We start from the raw sequence: 22067 nt of genomic DNA, 5'->3' as shown, positions 1-22067 counted from the left end.
AAATGAGAAACTCATAGATATTATCCAGTGAAAGGTTAAAGGAAAAAGATTAACCTTGTGCTGGATAATACCTTATGAATATGATTTATAATGACATGAATATAAATTTCATGATTCATAATTATGATGTATCTTATGACACATTAGTTAATTCTGGAAAATTTAGAATATCAGTAGAGAAGCTTATTACTTTAATTTTTAACACAACTTTTCTTCCTGCTTTACTGAGATATAATTGACACCCAGCATTATGTGAGTTTAAGATGTACAGCATAATGACTTACATCATGAAATGATTACGGTAAGTTTAGTGAACTTCATTATCTTATATAGATACAAAATTTCATAGAACATTTTTCTTTGTGAGAACTCTTCGGATTTCGTCTCTTTCATATATGAGGTATAGCAGTATTAAATATATCACAGTGTACACTACATCCATACTATTTATTTTTCTTGTAACTGGAAGTTCGTACCTTTCGACTACTTTCATCCAATTACCTCTACCCCCATTTCTTGCCTCTGGTAGCCACAAATCTGATCTTTTTCTATGAGTTTGTCTGTCTCTGTAATATAGTGGACACTATGTTAGTTCTGGTACCCAACATAGCAATCTGCTTTTTCTAAACCCTTCAAAATGATCATCACAGTAAGTCTAGCTACCATCTGTCATCATACAAAGATATTACCTAATTATTGGCTATATTCCACACCATGTTCCATGACTCACTTATTTAGTAACTGAAAGTTTCTATCTCTTAATCTCCCTCACCCATTTCTCTCCTCCCTAAATCCCTCTGCTTTGATCTGTTTGTTCTCTGTAACTATTTCTGTTTAGTTATGTTTGTTCGCTTGTTTTGTTTTTTTTACATTCTTTATCTCCTCCTCCTCCTACCATTTTGCAAATGAAAGAATTCCATTCCTTTGTATGGCTGAGTAGTATTCCATTGCATGTATGTACACAATATTGTATCAATTCATCCATAGATGGATGCTTAGGTTGTTTCCCTATCTTGGCAATCGTATATAATGCTACCATGAATATAAGGCCCATCTATTTTTTGAATGTTTTCTTTGGATAAATAACCAAGAGTGGAATTTCTGGATCATATGGTAGTTCTATTTTTTTTTTTTAATTTTTTGGAGGAAACTCCACACTTTCCTCCATAGTAGTGGCACGGATTTACATCTGAACCAACAGCTTACAAGAGTTCCATTTTCTCTATATCCTCACAAACTCTTGCTATGATAATAGCCATTCTAACAGGTGAGCAAGGTAGTATTTTCTTGTGGCTTTGATTTGAATTTCCCTGATAATTAGTGACGGTGACCATCTTTTCATGTGCCTGTTGGCTTTTTGTATGTCTTCTTTGGAAAAAATTTCTATTTGGGTCCTATGTCCTCCCCTTTTAGGGCTGCACCTGCAGCATATGGAAATTCCCAGGTTAGGGGTTGAACAGGAGCTGCAGTTGTGGGCCTCTGCCCCAGCCACAGCAATGCCAGATCCAAGCTGCATCTGTGACCTGCACTGCAGCCCATGGCAATGCCAGATCCTTAACCCACTGAGCAGGGCCAGGGATCAAACCCACATTCTCATGCATACTATTCAGGTTTGTTACCACTGAGCCACAATGGGGACGCTTATGCAAATTTTTTAATCAAGTTTTTTTTTCAATATTGAGTTGTACAAGTTCTTTGTATATTTTGGATTTTAACCCCTTATCGGATATATTTCTTTGTAAGTATTTCTCCCATTCAGTTTTAAAGTCTAAGTTATAAAGACTCAGTAAGCATATAAAACTGTTTCTAATATTTAAAAATGGAAACATTTGAAAGAAACAAAAAATGATTTTATTAGATAAGACACATAGAACTTAAAACCAGAGGCTTGGTATCTCCACAAAAAACCAACTGAAAATATAGTCTCCTCCCCCTTTGCTGCACCCACACCTCAACTCCATTCCAAGTCTTCATGCTTTTCTGGTTTTACCTTTGCCTTTTTTTTTTAATACCTCTAAATAATAATCAGACCGCCAAGTAATGCATGTGAAGAGCTAATCAAAGAAGAAGACAACGAAGTGTAAAAGGGCAGAAAGTTCTGTGTAGCTACCAAACGTAGGGTTTACCTTTCAGAGTGAGGATGAAGATGGCCTCATTCTTGAGAACTTAAGTCACAGGAACATCACCATGCTCACCGCTCTCGGGTCACATTTAACTTCACTATGAATGGATGCAAGGCTAACGTGTCAGTTAAAGTTAAAAATATCGGTGTTTTTGCCAAAATCCTGACTTTGATTTATCCTCATGTTTACTTCACTAATTTCTTTAACAAATATGATGTACTCCTGGCGCAACAGCAAAAGCAGCCCTTGTCTTGCCCACAAAATCCGCAAGGTTTAAGACCACTGTATCTTCTACCTCCTGTGTCCAGTGTAGCAAATTCCAGGTGTACAAAATTAATTCTTTTCAATTGTACCAGGCAGGAAACTTAGGATAGAAACAAGACTAGTCGTTGGTTGGGTGTAGACAGTAAGAAATCCGGTACTGTCCTTTTCTACCTCCTTAAGCTAGAGATGTCTGCCAAGAGAGGGGCATAAGTTTAGCTCAGGTATGGGTTCTTGATAGCTTTGGGTATCACTGCAAATGGAATTGCACCTCTCTCCCTGTTTCCATGGAAATTTGTACCTCTATAGAGTCTTTCTGTTGTGCCTCCTGGCTAGTTCTTGTGTCTTCTACTAAAGTGTACTTAGCTTGAGTTCAAGGAGTCACATTTGAGAGGGAGATATGGAGACTGACCATATACCACCACCCGCCCCGTCCACATACATGCATAGCCTCTCCCATTATCACTCATTCGCTGGGATGGTACTTTTCCTTAAACCAAGGATGAATGTACATTAACACATCATAATTGCCCAAAGTTTTAATTTTACCTTAAGATTCCCTCTTGGTGTTTTCCATTTTATAGGTTTGTTAAGTAATTACCTATCTCTTAAATAACATACATTACATCATTATTAATACCACACGGAGTATTTTAACAGCTCTCAAAATCCTCTGATGCTGGAAGGAAGACTATTTCTGCATTATCTATACCACACTGTACTAATGCTTTCTTTAGACGGTTCTTTGCAAGACTTTTTTAAGAGGTTAAATGTGTCCTACAGTGGGAAGAGGGAGCAAATTACAATGTGTGTGTGCCATCGATGCATTTGCTCTATAGAGACATTAATGAGACATTAAATGAAAACTCCCATTTGATTTTGCTCTTTTTCATTTGTATGCTCTATGCCTCCATACGCTGACTTCAGGCCATTCCGGGGTTTATTGGGGAATTTGGCTTTCACCTCCATTTGGTTCCCTTGTGGTCTTTGTCATTAGTAGACTTCCACATATATACGTTTAGATTTTTTAAAAATTGTTACTTTCTAATTCCCCCATGATCGGCTAGAATTTCATTCATTTTTGTGTTTCTTTATTGTCTTTGAAAGGAGAGAGGCAAGTATGTGTAAACTTTTTGAACTACTGCCAAGGAGCTCCCTTGTAAATCACAACTTCCCACTGGCAACCTCAGGCTAGCTTGTTGGACTCCTGTGTCAATAGTTCTTGTGTTCTGCTGACCCACCTATTGCCAGTGTTGCCACATGCATGGGTTTCTTAAAGGTAGCATTTGCCGAGTCAGACTCTTGAGTTTCAAACTAGGCTCTGGAACTACCTGTTGTGTCCCTTTAGGACACTTGTGTAAAGTACATGCCTGAGCCAGGGCACAACTGGGATTCTTACCATTGTCTACCTCATAGAGAAACCTGAGAATGACTTCATGCACTTTCACTGCCATCGCATTTCTAAGACGGCCTTCTGATTTTAAAATAACCACTTCTGTCATAAAAACCATAAGCAGACACAGGAAAATGCCAGCAGGCAGAGGTAAACTGAGTACATTCCAATGTTCCATCAACACGTCTTGAAAATTCTTCATCCTCACTGGTGAGTGATTCCTGACCAACATCCAGGATGCTAGGCTTAGGGGCCAACAAGGAAGAAAAACAGCCATCTAACTTTCTAAATCCTGCCCCCTGGTAGAATTTATCCTCAGTGTTGATTTCATTATGATTTCTTTTTTTTCTAGCTCTCTGACTAAATGAGAACTTGATGAATCACTGCATAATTAAATAACCATGAAGCAGCGGGATGTATACTCTGGGTGCACTCACAGGCAGGGTGTGTTTTCACTTCAGCTGGTTCATGGAGCAAAGGTGACTCAAAGGGGAAATTTTTTCTTCTTAATTCATTCTTTTAACAATATACAATATCTACATAGGGAGAAATAAGGGACTTGCTGCACAAACATCAATATTTGCATTAACTTTTTATACTTAACACAGACTATTAACCAAAGAAGAATTCCAACCTTTAAATGTCCCTTTATGTGTTTCCAGGAGTTGGACGAACTGAACGGATCGTTTCCATTGAGGTCTGGCCTCTGTCTCCGGCAGACACCAAAGGACTATTGGGGGAGGGCTTGGTTACTGCCCTTGCCATGAGCCTCAGAAAATTAGCTGAAGAACCAAAATACACTGATTTCCTTAATTCTTTTTTTGTTTTTGTTTTTGTTTTTTTGTCTTTTTGCCATTTCTTGGGCCACTCCTGCGGCAATATGGAGGTTCCCAGGCTAGGGGTCGAATTGGAGCTGTAGCCGCCGGCCTACACCAGAGCCACAGCAACATGGGATCCGAGCCGCATCTGCAAACTACACCACAGGTCACGGCAACGCCGGATCCTTAACCCACTGAGCAAGGGCAGGGATCGAACCTGCAACCTCATGGTTCCTAGCCGGATTTGTTAACCACTGCGCCACGACGGGAACTCCTGATTTCCTTAATTCTCATGAGAACACACACACACACACACACACACACACACACACACAAACACACACACACACACACTTGATCTAAAGTGTTTTACATTTTTTTTTTTTTGGTAGTTAATACTTGAGGTAAAAAAAGTGTATAATCTTTTTACCCCTTATAAAATTGTTCTTAAGCATTGTAAAAGGCATAGACCAGGGCCTCTGACAATTCTTGTCCCTCTTCCTTCCATGTGTGTCTCTCAGGCAACACCGGATCCCCAACCCACTGAGCAAGGGCAGGGATCGAACCTGCAACCTCATGGTTCCTAGTTGGATTTGTTAACCACTGCGCCACGACGGGAACTCCTGATTTCCTTAATTCTCATGAGGACACACACACACACACACACACTTGATCTAAAGTGTTTTACATTTTTTTTTTTTTTTGGTAGTTAATACTTGAGGTAAAAAAAGTGTATAATCTTTTTACCCCTTATAAAATTGTTCTTAAGCATTGTAAAAGGCATAGATCAGGGGCTCTGACAATTCTTGTCCCTTTTCCTTCCATGTGTGTCTCTGACATCTCTAACCACTCCCCTGCATTGGGTTCAGGTGTTAGGAACTATGGAGGTGAACCCTGGATGACTCTGTAATGGGGGACCTTGTTTTCTAAATATGTTACTACACACATCGACGTGAAATGTTTGTCCCTATAGTTTATTATTATTATTTTTTATTACTCAAATGAATTTATCACATCTGTAGTTGTATAATGATCATAACAATCTGATTTCACAGGATTTCCATCCCACAGCCCAAGAACATCCCCCCACCCCCGTCCCTTTAGTCTTTAGAGCGTTCTAGTTAGTTTATTCCAATGTCCAGAGGTGCTTACTATGGTCACCTGCAAGCTTCAATATCTTTGTGTCAGATTTTTTTTTGGGGGGGGGGTCTTTTTCGGCCACTCCCGAGGCATATGGAAGTTCCCAGGCTAGGAGTCAAATAGGAGCTGTAGCCATCGGCCTACACCACAGCCACAGCAACACGGGATCTGAGCCACGTCTGCAACCTACACCAGAGCTCACAGCAACACCAGATCCTTAACCCACTGAGCAAGGCCAGGGATCGAACCCGCAATCTCATCATCCCCAGTTGGATTCGTTAACCACTGAGCCACAACGGGAACTCCTGTGTCAGTTATTTTTAATGAATGTCTTCCTGTTCTCCACTTCGCATTTCCAAGAGCCATGATGGGTAGAAAGGTGTTGATTTCTTAAAAGATCACCAACCGCTGCTTCCTCCTGTTGCCCCCCACTCCCTCTCAAGATTCTATTGAACTACTTATAAAATCACTTGTTTTCCTCGTAGTTTCCTTTCACCAAAACCATTTAAATTCTTCATTAATTAGTGGAAAGACAGGACCATATGAGGATTGGCAATATGAGGATAGAAACAGTAAATCAATCTTGTCCTAAAAATTATTTTTAAGAAGAAAGGGTTTTTTCCCTTAAAAACTTACTTTCCCAGGGAGTTCCTGTCATGGCTCAGTGCAAACGAATCTCACTAGTATCCATGAGGACACAGGTTCAGTCCCTGGCCTTGTTCAGTGGGTGAAGGATCTGGTGTTGCTATGAGCTGTGGTGCAGGTTGCAGATGTGGCTCAGATCTAGTTGCTGTGGCTGTGGCATAGGCCAGAGGCTACAACTCCAATTCAACCCCCAGCCTGGAAACCTCCATTAGCTGTGGATGTGCCCTAAAAAAAAAAAAAAAAAAAAAAAAGGCAACAACAAAAAATTACTTTCCCGTTAACCCTAGCAGGTTAGGAAGCTTGGATGGTCATTTAAACATTACCCTGACATTGAATAAAGTAGGAAGATCCATTCCAACCTAGCAAGAGAGTACATAGAGTAAAAGCATATATAATTTAATTTCCAATAGCTTTATTTTAAATTTACCTTCAGTGAAATGACTGATTAAACATAAAACTTGTCTATCTTTATAGGTAAGTCTTTTAAAATTACAATGAATTAGCACATATTAGAAGACTACCTTTAGAATACTACTAGTGATAAATACATTTTTAGAATGACCTGTGGTTTTAATATATTTAAATGCTGTATGTTATTTGATATACATAGGCAATGTGCTAAAATGATTATTTTTTCCAAAACAACAATCAGCAGTTCGTGGATTCTGAAGAGGGTAAGTATTGGCCTTTTTTTTAGATTCTTTTATTAGAATACAGTTGATTTTACAGTTGATTTACAATGTTGTGTCAGTTTCTGCTGTACAGCATAGTGACCCAGTCATTCATATATATTCACACACACACATATACACATACACACACATTCTTTTTCTCATACTATCTTCCATCACGTTCTATCCCAAGAGATTGGATGTAGTTCCCTGTGCGGTACAGTAGGACCTCATTTCTTATCCATTCTAAATGTCTTCTTAAAAGCAATATAAAAACATAATTTGGGGGTAAAACTCAAGGAATATTCCAAGCTTAAGTCAAAATTTTTCCCAGAAAATAGGATATGAAGGGAGACTTATGAATGGCACTAAAGTATACCATTAGCAGAATGAGTGAGTCTGACATATCCTGACATTATGGATGAAATAGGCCTCAACTTCATGTGTTATTTAGGGTTTAAAAATTCCTAATATTCGTGGGGTCTACCAGTGCAGTGAATGGTCAAGATAACTCTTCTCCAAGGATCTTTAAAAGAATAGAAATTCTGGGCATTCCCCTTGTGGCTCAGCGGTAATGAATACGACTAGGAACCATGAGGTTGCGGGTTCGATCCCTGGCCTTGCTCAGTGGGTTGGGGATCCTGCGTTGCCGTGAGCTGTGGTGTAGCTCGCAGATGTGGTTCAGATCCTGCACTGCTGTGACTGTGGTGTAGGCTGGCAGCTGTAGCTCCAATTCGAACCTTAGCCTGGGAACTTCTATATGCCACGGGTGTGGCCCTAAAAAGCAAAAAAAAAGAAAAGAATAGAAATTCTTTTTTTCCTTCAGTGGTTTAGAAGTGGTTCTACTTTCTTGGGTAAATAGATCAGAGAGACTGTAATTTAAGCCTGTCCCTCAAATTTGTGCCATCTGCTTTATCATTCTGCTAAAAATAACCCTAGAATAATCATACTGTTAGTTCACAAATTAACCCCACACCTGGAGGGCAAAGAAAGACCACTCCAGATTGGTAGGTGGGTATTCTAATAAGCAAGGGAAGTTACGCTTCTACACACACTCATCCACCAGAATCTTGAAGGTCATCTGAAGGTCTTACCTGGGCTTATTCAGGACAGTCCCCACACCTTGCTCTCTGATGGGTATCTCCTAGTGGCAGCTATGCTATGGATTGACCAAGTCTAGTTCACCTGTCAACCCAGCAGGTGGGCACATCTTCTCAATGACCTCCTCCAACAATACTCGCTGTTCCTAAAGCTGGCTTGGCCCTGATCTACACTGAGAAATCCATCTATTTCCCACGTTTTTGTCAGAGCACATCTCGCCCTGTCAATGATAAATGGCTTCTGTGACCTCATTGATTGTATAACCATGGTCACTGGCAGAAATGCAGCTTTGTCCATCGTGCACATGGCCCATAGGAAATTATTCCAGATGCTTTACTGTCTTCTTATGACCTTCTCAATGATCACAATTTATTTTGGTCACACAGAGGCCCAGAAAGGGAGCAAGGAAAGCCAGGGTTTTGGCTCTGGCTTGGAAGCCCTGTTTCCTCACAGTCAATGACTCAATACTCTCCCTTCTTTAGTCTAAATGTCATGGAGTATTTTCATCATGAACGATCAAACATGTCTTCTTTGGTATGTATGTCTGAGTATTACCACTTTACCAGTTGAAGCCCCACTATGCATGTTATGCAAATTCTTAACCGCTGTTACTCAGGAATAATCTGTTCTACCTCATGGTGGCTGGAACTCTCTTCCTGAGTCATCTAGTTACTTCTGGACTTTTTTCCCACTAAGTCTTATGGTCCCACAGTTTATCTTTTGAAGGGGAAGAATATTATAGGAAGGTGGGACTTAGTCTCACTTAAGAAACCACTTTCTTTGAACTTGGGGTATCAAATTTGGCCTATAATTTGAAGACTTTCCTTTTCATTCTTTCAAATCATCTATTTTAAGTTAATTACATCACCTGATCAGCTTTTTGTCAACCCCCCCTACACACACCACACCGACTGACAGTTTGAGGTCAACCTCCAAATTAAGATGTCAGATAAAAAAATTCCAGCATGGTAAATACGATTAATTTTAACTACTAGAAATATATGCGTTTCTAATTTTTTTGTGTAGTTGACTGACTTTAATTCAACGACCAGACAGAAGTTCACTTTATTTTTAAAGGATGAGAAGGGAAATCCTAACATTTCCAATAAAGGCCACCTTAACAGTAGTTCAGCTTAGAGAACTACTAAGCTGAGCATTGCTTAGTAGACCCAGGAGCATTGCTACTCAGCAAGAGATGATACCAAAGAGAGCAAAAGGGAAAGCACTTCCACTCCTACAAAACATATATCCTTCAAGGAGTCACTTACCACATCTGTCAAAATGGAAATATTCTTTCCATTTTCCACATCTGTCAAATAGGAATATTATTAAGTTCCATCCACACTGACTTAATGAGAAGATAAAAGGTGAGCTCTGACCTATGAGATACGTATTGCAGTCTGTAGAAATTCAAAGGCTGCAGTTAGGCACAGGGTTAAGAGCTGGGATGAGAACTAGTGATGAAGCTTTGCTTCTGTGTAAAGCACATCAGTGTTCCATGGGCCTCAGATTCCCCATGTGTAAAAGAGGGAGCTTTAACAGGCAATGTGATTCTTTATCAACCATGACATTTTATGACTGAAGAATTGCAAGCTGAGTAATTTTATCACTTGAGAAGTGAGCGAGGCTGAAAGAAAGGACTGTCTTGGTTTTTCACAGGCAGCCAAAGGCAGGACTTAATCCAGTGGACCTACGACATGCCAAGGAACATGCTCAGCTCTGAATTGAAAACATATTTAAAAACTTGTGAAAAGGGGGTTTCTCTTTCCTTGTTGTCTCCTCAAGAAAACTTCGTAATAAAGCAAACAAAATTCTTGGAGGAATAAAAAACACCAAGTACATTTAAGTACACCAATATGTGAGGAGTTTACAAAACCCATCTCTGGCATTTCGTTAGTGAGTGCAGCTGGTTTCCTGCCTTTTTATCCCGGCACATTTTTTCAACATGATATGTACGTCTCCGCTGTCCTATGTCTCCATGACACAGGACAACAAACACAATTCTGGCACAATAATTTCAATAGTCCATGCAAAAGCCATTACTTGAAAGTCATCTCCATTTTTATAGCAATTTATAGGGAAAAAATGTGATTATGTTTATACATACGTATTATCTACTCATGAATTTATATAAATTCACATCCATGTGTTTCATGTGCTTTAGGGAACTCTTAAGGGAAAATAGCACAAGCATGTGCTCGGAGACACATTTCACTGTCTATGTTAGGACAGTATCTTTATGACTACCGTATTTACAGAATACTAAGGAATGTCAAAGGTCCAAGTGCTTTTACAGGGGCAAAGAAAAGTATCAGGGATACAGTTGAATTCTGCTAATATTCAACATCCCTCCCAAACTGCATTTAGTGGATGAAAAGTTCTGGGCTGTAAGTCACAGGCAGAAGTAGGACATCTACTTCTATTTGAGAATTTAATGTCAGCAGCTAAAAGAGGCCTATCACAAGTGCTGGCAGCCCTGGTGTGAGAGGATGGTAGAAATGGATACTTCCCCTGGAACCATCAGGAAGCAGGAATGAGGGCCCACGGAGATCTACTGCATAATTTTATCCAATCTGTGCAAGGAGATTTAAACATGGTAACTAAGGACCCAAAGAATTTGCATATGTATTTAGGAATCCCGAAACACTGAGGGTTTTTAACTTCCATGTATTTATTTTGATACTGAATATAAGGAAAATGTGTTTGGCGACAGAAAAAGCCAAACATTCCCTTTTGCAATACTACGTCCATGGAGGGTATGGACCGCTCAAGCTTGACCTGACAAGGACTGAACAGGAAAACATACAAAGAAAAGCACAGTTGATGCTGAAGATAACCTAGCCATTTCCATTCAATCTGAATTAGATTCACACAAAACAAAAAACAAAAACCCAACTCTGCAGGTTGTCCTTCAGGAAATGTTCAGCCTGAAACTGTGGAGGACTTAGAAAGCCACTAGAGCAATGGCCTATCGGGCAGTTAGGCTAAGGGCAAAAGCTTCTTCGTAGACAATAATTAAATACCCTAACACTACTGGAATATATGCTTCAAGCCTTATGGCACTTATCCTCAGTGTTTGCCAATATATGGTGACAGCTCAGAACACACTAGAGACAATTTGATAAAAAATACAGAGGCTTGGCCCAGTCCCAGACCTACTCAATCACAATTTCTTGGGCAGGGGCCTAAAAATGTGCTGTCTACTAAGCTCCCCAGGTCATTCTGATGCACACAAAGATTAAGAACTACCTCTCGGGTTTAACAGGTACTTATGTCACAGCAAGCCTCTATCCCTGCCTAACACCCTTTCTTCTCTCCTTCTAGTGCTAAGACAGAGAATCTATTGACAAGGGTAGCAATGTCAGTTACAGCTCAGGACTACATAATGACCCAGGGGCACCAGCGATGACAGAAATGTCTTGATAGATTTTTGATTTGTTTTCTCATTCTTGTAATTCTCAATGAGATTCGTTGTCACAAAGAAATCTGGAAAAATGAATTTTTCCCAAATCCAGTATTAGCTTGACATAATGACAGTTGTGAATAAGTACAATATACAGTCATACATTTTTTTTTACCCAACTATGGCCTCTGTGGCCCAATTAAATATAACATGTCAAAATACTTCAGACAGCAGAAAATTGTTTAGTGAAAATATTTCTACCTGATTTTTTTTAAATGTTTATGTTTTAACTAGAATAAATTAAGTGACTTATTCTTCTGACAATGTAAGAATGTACATTCACTGGAGAAGTCTGGAGAATGCTGAAAAGCGTGTGGAACAATACAAAATACATTAAATATCAGCCTCATTAAATGTAAGCGCTATAAGCAGAAATGCTGGCTTCAGGCATTGCTGTATATACAGTTTGACTAGGTCCTAGCAATCAGACTGGCCATTCAGTGTTTAATACAATTGAAAAGTCAATGATAACTACTGATATTTTGACAAATATCCATCCATGTTTTGTCCCTCATAAATGATAAGCATCCATTTATTTAAGTCCCTTAATGTTTCATTCCTTAGAATTTAAAGAACATGTCTATATAATTTTTTAAATTTACCATCTGCCCTCTTTAAAGTTTGTATTAATTTACACACACAACTGTATCTGTATCTTTTTGTTTGCTTGCTTTTCCAAGTACTGTGCACATTATAGGCTTCCTATTTTCACTTCCATTTTTGATGATTAATTATTTTTCATGCTATGATAACTTGCATTTTTTTGGTAAACAGCTGGTAATTTCCTATTTGCAAATATCTCTAATAACATGAAAAAAAAAGTTTCCATTAAAAAAAATTGGTGACAAGTCTTTACATTAGAAAGTATAATGTGTTGCAGAATCTTCCCCAGTTGAAGTTTGCTTTTTATTTTTATTTATTTATTTTTATTTTTATCTTTTTAGGGCCATACCCAAGGCATATGGAAGTTTCCAGGCTGGGGGTTGAATCAGAGCTGCAGCTACCAGTGTACGCCACAGCCATAGCAACGCCAGATTGGAGCCATATCTGCAATCTACACCACAGCTCATGGCAATGCCGGATCCCTTAACCCACTGAGTGAGGCCAGGGATTGAACCTGCGTCCTCATGGCTACTAGTCATATTCGTTTCCGTTGTGCCACACTAGGAATTCCCGAAGTTTGCTTTTTAATATGATAAGGTTTTGTCCAATATAAGATCTCGCTTATTTTGCACTGACATTTCTTAGTATTTTATGACTTCTTTAAACATTGAGAGAAGCATAATCAAATGTGCCTATCTGCTCATCATGTACAGGGGATTGGCTCAATCTGGTGAAGCTGTCTTTATTTTGGAAAATGTGACCTGACTTGTGGTATCTGACTGTGAAGAAATAAATACAGTTATGCCAAAATTCTGAGAAACATGTAAAGCGTTGATTGTGTAGTGAGTTAATCACTGACGAAAGAAGTACGAGTTATAAACAGGCATATATGGCATACTTTTTAAAATGTGGTCCTTAAATCATGTTATCACCATTCTCCCTTCCTCAAGATTGGGTAAGTTAAGCTTAGAAAGTGAGCATTCACCCTCTGGCCTTAGTGGTCATTGTTTCTCATCTACCTTGGTGATGGACAGTCTCAGCCTCTTATTTCTGTCTTTCTGCCATGATGGATGAACTTTAAGTCTAAGCCCAGTCTGCTTTGTCCATGAGCGCCCAAGTGTGGTTCCTCGAAAAAATACAAACACTGAATTTAAAGGCTGCATATACAGGTGTGTATTTTCCTGCACTTACCAGCTCACTCCAGTCCGTCTTCATTTTAGGACTGACAGGCAAGTCAACTATCATGAGAATGCAGTTGAATGCAGTTAAATCTTATTTTTAAAGGGACAAAAGGAATGAGCTCCATATTGCTTCAAAAATGACCTAGAAAGTCGGCCCAATTCAGGATAGTGAAAATTCACTTAGTTTTAATATTTAGGTAAAATAATGAATACAGACTAATAACTTGTTATAAACGTTAAACAACTCTCTCAAAATACCACTCCTAAATTTTGTATGATGTTAGGTTAGTAATCTGAGATCGCAGGGGAAAACATGTATTGCTGTCTTATGGTTTTGCCCAGAGTCTTCATCTGATTATTACGTTGCCTTGCATTCCCTAAACTGACAAAGTGTCTAACTCAATTTTAAGAACATTTTTTAAGAAACAGGAACATTTTTACATTCCTAAACCTAAAAAATTAGTCTTACTCAATTCCATATGATATTGCCATTTACTAGTAGGAGTTATGGCTAAGTCTTACTTTTAGAATTTCCCTCAAAAGGGTCTTAAGGCAGGATAACTCCTATCTTTACCTCAGAATTCATCTGACCTGTAGAACACACACACACACACATCAATGTTGAAAAAATAAATCTGCAAAGAGAAGGATGGCTGGAGACAAGAATACAACCAGGAGAAACCAGCTTGGTTTTCGTCAGAATTTTGAGTACTTATAATAAAGGGACTAAACAGATTGGGAAACATGAGCAAGTACCAACAATTTACTGCAGTAGCTCCTGTCCTCTCCCCTGCACAGACCACCTTATTCAGGCTTCACCGCTTTCACAGTGCAGAAGAAAGCACTAAATCCAAATGCTCAGGGAGTTCCCGTCATGGCGCAGTGGTTAACGAATCCGACTAGGAACCATGAGGTTGCAGGTTTGGTCCCTGCCCTTGCTCAGTGGGTTAACGATCCGGAGTTGCTGTGAGCTGTGGTGTAGGTTGCAGACGCGGCTCGGATCCTGCGTTGCTGTGGCTCTGGCATAGGCCAGTGGCTACAGCTCCAATTCGACCCCTAGCCTGGGAACCTCTATATGCCACGGGAGTGGCCCAAGAAATAGCAAAAAGACCAAAGGAAAAAAAAATGTTCAAATGTATGCATTTATGAAGAACAGAAGTGAATCATTTAAAATACTCCCAGGAGTTTGTATCAAATACTTATTTTTTTTAAAGCTACAGAGAGTAGGCACACCAAACTAGAAATAATTTAATTTTCTGATTTATAAATTTATATTTTACCCAACAGCCAAGTACTGAGTCCTCATTTTTCATACTCGGGTTCAGCTTTTCTTTATGTGAGACCCTGGGTCTTTGAGATTTGGTTACTCAATAAACAGTATTCCCTCAAAGCTCTGAGGGATGTGAACAGCATGAGGTGGGCTGGTTAGAAAGCCCTAACCATCGGAGCCCACTGAACAGACGGCTGGTGGAGGACTTAAGTCTGCATTTCAGTATCTCATCCTTAAAGGAAACTGGATGCATTCATTTCTAAGGTTACATTTACTGAAAAAGTCGTAGACTCCTAAAATTTAAGCATTCACTCTCTCAGTGTATTTCACCATCTAGGTTAATTACAAATCACATAAAAGATATATGCCTATGCCTTTCCACCAACAAGAATAGAAAAGCCAGGGGAAAAAACACTGAGGAACTTGTTAACAAGACTCCAAAAGGAACCTTGAAAATATTGGATTTTCTTTCACAGAGCTCTTACCATTTTCTTCAAATGCTTTCTAGATTCCATGGTTTATTTTTACACAGTGAAAGCTGAGAAACCGTTAGGATTTAAACCCCACAAAGGTAGGGACTTCACTTTTCTGTAAATGAAGATTTAACATGTTTCAATGGATGGACCTAGAAATTATCATGCTAAGTGAAGTCAGTCATACAATGAGACACCAACATCAAATGCTATCACTTACATGTAGAATCTACAAACAGGACACAATGAACTTCTATGCAGAACAGATACGGACTCACAGACTTTGAAAAACTTATGGTTTCCAAATGAGACAGGTTGGGGGATGGGGGGATACACTGAGGGTTTGGGATGGAAATGCTATAAAATTTGGTTGTGATGATTGTTGTACACATATAAATGTAATAAAATTCATTAAGTAATAAAAATAAATAAATCCCCCCCCAAAAAAAGATTTAACAAGTTTCATAATAAAACATGAGAGATGAGCAGCTCTGGCTGAAGCCGAGTTAGGAGCCATATTCTCACACTGTGCCCCAAGGGGGCGCCATCGAGCTTCTAGTGCAGGTGTTCTCTGACTAGGATCCATCCATGTGTGCACTGAAATGGATGTTTCCAGGACTCTGAGCAGCTAGAGCCTTTTAGTATGTTGCCTCTCCCAGACAAGCTTTATCAGTTTACCCTAAAGTACTCCAGAAATGGTAGTTTTTCTTTTTTACTCCCATCGTGGTGGAAAGTTTCAAAATGACTGTAGCACATGACAGATAAAGCCTGAGAAACAAGTGTGGCCTGTTGGCCACTGACTCAACAGCCTTACATGGGTCTTAACGTACATGTGATTGCAGGCGAATCCACCTGAATTAGCTTGCCAGCATACCCCACAAAAATGAATAAACTCAACTGCTAGATTCAGTTGCTTAATTTGTCCAGGGGGAAACAAGCTTAATTTTCACCAATCTTTTGGTTAATTGGAGTACCTCCAGTTCTTTATAATAAGCCACACCATCTGCAAAAGAAAAGGCAGTCACTGTTCTATTTTATGTGACTGGAAGTCCTGCAGCTAGTTCGAGAAAAAAAAAATTGCTTTAATTTAGAGAGAAATTAAAGAAGGGGGAGCCAAGGTCTTTGAAATACACCACTCGACGTGAATGTTTTCTGTCAGAAGACCTGCCCTGTCAGGGCTGACTTTGAGAAGCACTGAGAGTTGCGACTGCGCTAAGTTTTTTATAAACATTATATGAAGTTCTCTTGATTAACAAGAGCTTCTTTGGTAGCGGCTGAAAAAAAAAACTGGCGTTCACAGGAGTGACCATAACATTTAATCTAGTCCAGATGATCTCCAAGTCCCATCAAATAAGACACCTGGTGGGTTGAGCCATGCCTGGAGCTCTGTGTGGGCCTGGGTGTGGGTGAGGAACAGCATGTTCTCTGACCTTGACCCCATCACAATTCTGTGCTCCCTGAAAGCACGGTAAATGGGGATGCCAGGGCTCCAGATGATTTTGCTGTGGAGACAGACTGAAAACCCAAGTGAAGGGCTCCTTGTTTACTGATTAAGGCAGACTAACACTTAAGTCCACCTTCAAGAGTGGTAGCTGAGGAGCTACTGATATCTATCATCATCAGAAAACATTCACATCTACATATAACAGCTAAGAGTTTTGGTATCAGTCAAAATTCTCCCCGTGCCTTTTTCAATACGAACTAACTCTCGGCTGACTCCATATAAGATCTATTGGGGGGAAGACAAGTTCAAAGAATTCCAAAATGGCAAAAAAACAAAAACAAAAACAAACAAACAAAAAAACTACAAAACTGAACTACAGGAGTAGGTTTTCTTCTAACCCTGGCCACAGATTTGTTAGATTGACTGTGGGACAATTTTCAACCTTTTTTGAAATTCCCTGGTGATTTTCATGTGTCTTGTGATTTAAGAACCACTGGCCTAAGGCTTGAGAGTAAGGTTCAAGATGTCACTTGACTCTTCAACAATGATGCTCTAATTCTCGCTGGCAGAGGATCACTTGGGAATTCTGTAAACCCCGGACGATGCCCTGATAGGACTGGCATGGGTATGATGGTGGCGATGTGAGGGGCTTCCTGAGTACTGAGGGCTGCGAGGAGTGGTTTTCAGACTTGGCTGCACATGAGAACCCCCTGGAGGGTGGGAAAACAAAACAAAACAAAACAAACAAACAAACAAACAAAAAAAACAGCACTAACTGGGACCCTCCCATAGATTCTGATTTCATTGGTGTGGGGCACATCTGGAGTATGGGATGTTCTAGCAGCTCTCCGGGTGTTCCTAGCTGGGGAGCAGACTATAAGGCCACTACTTTAGAGAGCTTATATTAACGGAAATAGCAGAGGCCAGCTAGTCAATCATCAAGGAGGATGAATTAGAGGAATAGCACGTGCAGGGGCTGAGCTGCATCTAGAGATAAGTCTCCAGGACTATGGACCAAAATCTAAGAAATTAGGCTTTTCATTTTTCTCTGGAAGAATTGAAAGTTTTGTATTCCCCTAGGATAACAACTAGGTGGCACTAATTAGGGCGGGCCCCTTTAGAACGGACATACATTTTCTCCTGTACCAGACTTACCTGTCCCATTTCATTGATTTGTATTGCCTGCCTCGCCCTGTGGGCAGTCAGGTTTGAGTGCTCTTGGTTACACCATGCCTACTGCACAAGGACTCCAGGTCATCTGGCACCATTAGCAAGACCCAGGAGCATTGTCTTTTATCAATACACAAAATGAGTAATTCTTTTGGCCCACTCAAAAGAACTTTTAGAAACTTCCTGGTGTATGTATAATGAGTGGTCCCTCCCCATGGCTGACAGTTTGGAATATTCAAGGCCACACACTTAGTAGGAGAGGCCATCAACCAGGGTTCACTCATTCCAACTCCCAGCTCCAGGTACTAAACCTCTCCGTTTAAGAAGAACAGGAGCAACCCGACAAGGTTATGAGACTTAGGTAAGTCACAGCATCTATCCAAGTGCCTGGTTCGAAGTCAGTGATATTAAGGTATTTTTACGCATCTTGTACCCACACACTTCACCTGTGTTGGGCATGCCCAGTGCAAGGGTCTGCAGCTCTTATTACACAACTTGACTGGAAGCTCCTTGAATAGACTACAAAGCTAGAGTAAATTTCCTAACCTCTTAAATACCAAGAAATGCTGGGATTTCCTGCTGCAGCTCAGATTCAATCCCTAGCCTGGGAACTTCCATATACCACAGGTGCGGCCAAAGAAGAGAAAAGAAAAAAAAAAATGCCAGGAAACGTTATAAATCTTGAACCAAACCATAATATCTAGTATAATGATGTTATAATATATTAAGCCAAATCAACCAGCTAAAAGCCAAAGAATCAAATCCTACCAAAAATAATTAAAATGAAAAGCCACTGGACTTAAAAAGCCCTAACTCACAACATTGCAAGTCAACTATAATTTAAAAAAACACTGTTTAGTAAAATTTATTTTTAAAAAAACAAGTCAACAAATAACAAATGCTGGAGAGGGTGTGGAGAAGAAAGTACCCCCCTACACCATTGGTGGGAATGTAAGTTGGTACAACCACTATGGAAAACAGTATGGAGGCACCTCAGAAAACTAAATATAGAACTACCATGTGACCCAGCATTCCCACTTTTGGGCATATATCTGGACAAAACTTTCACTGAAAAAGATACACACACACACACACACACACACTTGCAATGTTCAGTGCAGCACTAGTCACAATAGCCAAGACATGGAAACAATCTAAATGTCCATTGACAGATGACTGGATTAAGAAGATGTGGTATATACACATAATGGAATACTATTCAGCCATTAAAAGAATAAAGTGCTGCCATTTGCAGCAGCATAGATGGAACTAGAGACTCACATACTAAGTGAAGTAAATCAAAAGAAAAAGACAAATACCATAAGATATCACCTATATCTGGAATCTAATATACAGCACAAGTGAACTTTTCTACAGAAAAGAAACTCATGGACTTGGAGAACAGACTTGTGGTTGCCAATGGAAAGAGGGAGGGAGTGGGATGGACTGGGAGTTTGGAGTTAGTAGATGCAAACTATTGCACCTGGAGTGCATAAGCAATGAGATCCTGCTGTATACCACAGGGAACTGTGTCTAGTCACTTGTGATGGAACATGATGGAGGGTAACATGAAAAATAGAACATATATATATGTATGGCTGGGTCACTTTGCCGTACGGCAGAAATTGGCAGAATACTGTAAATCAAGTACAACAGTAAAAATAACAATCATTAAAAAAAATACAAAAAATCAACAAATCAAAACAAAAAAACAGAAAAAGGCCCTAACTCATCCAGAAAGAATCTGTCTTCCAGCATTCCCTAATTGTGTGCAGGACCTCATCTTTGTCCTAACTACCGTGTGTGGTCTTTGTGTTTTTCTCTCAGTGTACTGAATTCCTTCAGAACAACGGCTCTGTTCTCTAGTCAATCCCGGGCAGGGAGGCTTCACCTCCCTGAGGGTAGACCGTCAATAAAGCAGTACTGAAAGAACAAGTAACCCCTATTTATTCACTCCAGAAACCTCTCAGTAGCTAAGGTTTGTCTGCATTGTATTTCTTAGGTGTTAAAATAATTCCAAACCTAAGCTGCCAGGGACAGAACAGCTTTTGCTGGATGTTATTAATATAAATAAAATCCTGTGCACCAGAACATCTTTCCACATTCCAAGCAGCCAAATTATGTACAATCCAAATTTTAACAGTGACAGCATGAGTGTTTTTCCAGAACTATTTTTGCTATTTTGCAAATTAATGTGGACTCCAATCATTTCACATCTCAACTATCTTTCACTTATAATTTTTTTTAGTTCTGTCAAGAGAGTAGAATTTTTCAAAGGGTAAAGTGTAGATGCTTAACCTATTTTTGAGAGGTTTTGACCAACCAAACTGCTCTTAATGCAGCACTCTTCAGCAAAATCTGTGAATTTACAGATTTGTTCCAGTATCTAAATTAAAAATCTATGGAGTGTGTTTCACAAGACTAAGCAATAAGCTCTCAGTTATTTGTTCTTTTAAAAAAATTCTCAAACAATGCATTCAGCCTAAAATCTTGAAGCTAGTCCAGACATTCCATAAAGATGATAATTTTTTAAATCAACACTCTTATGCTTTATTCAGTCATTGGATTTTTTTTATGTGTATCAGAGAAAAAGAAAATGAGGTACCATTTCTTAGTCACGCCTTTGTAATTGCATTTGCATTTTCTAAGATACATCTCTTAAAATGAGAAAGGGCATCCCTGACTGAACCGATACAATGATTCATCTTCTCTCCTAAGAATCCATTTAATGCTTGAGAGCCATCAGCCACGCCTCCCTCAGTTTTGCAAAAGTTCTGAGGCTCTATGTTTAGCCTCAGGCAACCCTAGGAACCTAAGGGACAAGTATAACCCTAATGTCTAGAAAAGGGAAGATTTTTTTTTTTTTTTTTTTTGTCATTTCATCCAACTCCATTTAGCATACGACAGAACCTAGAGATCTCACAGAAAGGCTTGTTGCAGGCTGCTAAGAGAGAACCAGAGCCCCACCCCACTGCCTTTCCACAATAGTACACTGCACCTGTCTGCTGGGAGTCCTCCTTGGAGCACCTCCACTCCCCCTGGTCTTTCTGTGTGTGCCATGTTTTCAAGACACTTCTACCCAGGGCATTTCTGTCTTGTTCATGCAGCCATTTACCTTGAAAGATGAAGGTACAGCTCCTTTTAGACAAAGAGCAGGCTTGCTTACTGCTTGCTTTTGAAGATCAGTGTAAACCCAGTGAGTGCATGGCATCTGGCACATGCTGCATTGCCTCTGTGGGACTTAGGTGCAAAGGGAATCAATGCAAATATTCTACTGCTCCTGCTGCTTGAATAATTAAGTCCTTTGTCTCGGATCCAGGAATGTCATGTCTCCTGCCAGCATGCATGAAACAGTAACATGCTCATTGAGTGGCTTGTAAGATGGGTAGAGCCAAATCCCAAGCCGAACACCGATTTTAGCTTGAAAATTCCTGTTTACAGGATACTAGAGCAAATGATTTAGATTATTCAGAACGTGAGATGGGTCGATGTGGAAAGAAAACAGCTACAGTATATGTGTGTTCCCATTCCTCTTCATTCTAAGAAGATTTTATGCTAATTTTGGTTCTAATCATGTCACTGAAGACTTTATTTTGTTGACCTTAAATCTAACTAAAATACTCAGTTATTTAAAAGAGATACTTCTAGTTTTAGGTAAGTACAGTTATTTTGTAATTCAAATATGCAGAAAGTAATTTGCTAAAGTCAATATTCATCATAGATAAATTAAAGCTTCTATTTTTCTCTGGAAGATGTGAATACAGAGGTTCGGTCTGCTGACAAAACTTCCGGCTAATTACTTTTTTGAATGCATAGCCAAATCAATTTAATTGATATTTAAAGGAAGATTAAAGAGCAAGATGGCTGGCATATAATGGAACTTATGTCTTGCTCAATGAGTTCTCTAAAGTAAGTATTAAATGATGTTGTCTCTCCCCCACACAAAAAAAATAGCCATTTATAGCAAACAAAGCATAAAGTTGTCCATATAAATTAAAAAAAAAAACAAACTTGGGAATAATTCCCATGTGCCACCCATGCTACATGCATCATTATGCTTTGTACACAGAACCTTCCCTAGAATGACATCTGGCTCTCCTGACAGCCAGGGAGTATAGTCTAATAGTTACAGCAGTTACAGCACAGTTTCTAAATTCCAGCTTAAAATCTCAGCCTTCTCACTTCCAACCAGACGGATGACTTGGGCAAGTTCCTTATTCACTTAGTTCCTCAGTTACATCAGAGGGCTGTTTTGAGGACTGAGTGAGTAGTGACTAAACATGTGGATACCCAGCACACTTCCTAATATGA

The sequence above is a fragment of the Sus scrofa genome, chromosome 2 (assembly GCF_054392235.1).
Source record: "Sus scrofa isolate SSC_HxYL_T2T_F1_AM1 chromosome 2, Sscrofa_HxYL_maternal_Yorkshire_Landrace_v2.0, whole genome shotgun sequence".
Classification (NCBI taxonomy): domain Eukaryota; kingdom Metazoa; phylum Chordata; class Mammalia; order Artiodactyla; family Suidae; genus Sus; species Sus scrofa.
Note: the sequence above shows the minus strand (reverse complement) of the source record.